The following is a 2553-nucleotide window of genomic DNA, read 5'->3' on the forward strand; positions in this document are numbered from 1 at the left end:
TCTCTCTCTCAATCTCTCTCTCTCTCTCTCTCTCTCTCAATCTCTCTCTCTCTCTCTCTCTCTCTCTCTCTCTCTTTCTCAATCTCTCTCTCTCTCTCTCTCTCTCTCTCTCTCGCTCTCTCTCTCTCAATCTCTCTCTCAATCTCAATCTCTCTCACGAATAAATTGCTATATCTGTCTGTTCTTGTTTGTTGTTTTTTTAATATATCGTTAACTGCGGATCGATATTATTTCAAATTTCAATGTCAGTGAAAAGCATTGTAACCACAGTCCCACAATTATAAAGGAAGTTCACTTACGGCCGAGGTTGGAATCTCTACTATTACTATCATATTTCATTATAGTTTTCCTTACACTCTCTTTGGTGCAAATAAGCGAAACTCCCTTTTGAAAACATGATAACAGAAAATTTACTAAAAACGAAGAATGAAGTGCAAGAAGGGAGCCTTCTAGACATAATAGAAGAAAAAAAATCCCCTACCTCTCGTACAACAAAGTATGACTACAGGATACAAGTCACGCTATTAGTCATCTCATTCTTGACTCATAATCTTTTTAAAAAAGACAAGTAGTAAACATTAAAACAAAGTGATACAGGTATAATGGTGAAAATTTGGTAAAAATCGGTGCAGGCAGTGGAGAATTATCAGCCAAACAATATGATGTTTTTAACTTGGCCAGCTATAGGCCCTGCGTCTTTGCCATCCTTCCTTCGTGGAGTTGTATATGTCTACCTTGCTTTCATTTTAGTAGTAGTAGTAGTAGTAGTAGTAGTAGTAGTAGTAGTAGTAGTAGTAGTAGTAGTAGTAGTAGTAGTAGTAGTAGTAGTAGTAGTAGTAGTAAGTAGCAGTAGTAGTAACAACAACAACAATAATAATAATAATAATATTAATAATAATAACAATAACCATAGCAATAGCAATAATAATAATAATAATAATAATAATAATAATAATAATAATAATAATAATAATCTTACTACTAATGGAGCTAAGGCCAAATTTTGCGAACAGTATATTCTCAGAAGCTAAAGAATGAACAAATATGAAACTATTCCAGTACCCATAACTTGAAACGTAGTGTTGCACTATTGTGTTTTCATTAAGATCAAATGTGTGAGAAGAAAGCCCAGTTTAAGTTAAATTCAGTCCTTTTGTAGCGATCGCCATCATTTGCTTCGACATTGTATATTCACTGCGGAATGCTGACTGCGCCGAAGGATATTTTGTGTTCAGTTATACAATATCAATGATAGTACATAACAAGATGGGCCACTTCTCTCTTTGAGCCAATTAAAAAAGTGTCCTCAAAATTTGGTGGCGTCCTCTTTACAAAAGCGCACTCTTTGCGAACAGAGTTAACCTACTTGAGTTTTAAAAAATCAAAGTGAAACTAGCAAGTTTTGGGATAAATTTCGGAAGAACGCTTTTTAAAAATGGTTACGCTGACAAAAAACCTCTTCCGGAGGAAAGGGTGATGGTTTTCTTCGTTTAATTTGACTTCAGAATGAAAGGCGAGAGGTCATTAAAATATATAAAAAACTAAAACTCTGCACTGAACGTACCCGAACTGCTGATGAACAGTTACAGCAGTCGATCTGCGCACGCAAGGAGGTGCTATTCCTATTCTTCTTCTGGAAAAACGAAAGAGAGCTTCAAAACAGACTGCAGCGCCATCTGAAGCAAAGAGCATACTTCATGTGGACACTTTTTTGGCTGAGTGGCCCATCTTGTTATTCACTATCTTTGACAATATGTAGGTTTACGGGAATTTCCGGTTTCGGTCTCATGCCTTTGACCGTCTTCTCACAGCGGGTTTGGAGCGCTCATAATCTTACTTCTTATTACTAATGGAGCTACGGCCAAATTTGGCGAAGAGTATATTCTCAGAAACTACCAAATGGAAAAATATGAAACTTTGCAAGTACCCATAGCTTGAAACGTAGTGTTGCACTATTTTATTTTCATTAAGATCAAATGTGTAAGAAGAAAGCCCATTTTAAGTTAAATTCAGTCCTTTTGTAGCCATTGTATATATTCACTGCGGAGTGCCGACTGTGCCGAAGGATATTTTGTGTTCAGTTATACATTAAAAATAGGTTTACGGGAATTCCCGGTTTTGATTACACGCCTTTGACTTTGGCTGTCTTCTCACAGCGGGTTTGGAGCGCTCATAGAAGAAGAAGAAAAAGGAGGAGGTGTAGATGGTAGAAGAAGAAGAAGAAGAAGAAGAAGAAGAAGAAGAAGAAGAAGAAGAAGAAGAAGAAGAAGAAGAAGAAGAAGAAGAAGAAGAAGAAGAAGAAGAAGAAGAAGAAGAAGAAGAAGAAGAAGAAGAAGAAGAAGAAGAAGAAGAAGAAGAAGAAGAAGAAGAAGAAGAAGAAGAAGAATGAGGGGGAGGAGGAGGAACAGAAGAAGAAGAAGAAGAAGAAGAAGAAGAAGAAGAAGAAGAAGAAGAAGAAGAAGAAGAAGAAGAAGAAGAAGAAGAAGAAGAAGAAGAAGAAGAAGAAGAAGAAGAAGAAGAAGAAGAAGAAGCACGAAGAAGAAGAAGACGAAG

This window comes from Aplysia californica, unplaced genomic scaffold, assembly GCF_000002075.1.
Source record: "Aplysia californica isolate F4 #8 unplaced genomic scaffold, AplCal3.0 scaffold00408, whole genome shotgun sequence".
Lineage (NCBI taxonomy): Eukaryota > Metazoa > Mollusca > Gastropoda > Aplysiida > Aplysiidae > Aplysia > Aplysia californica.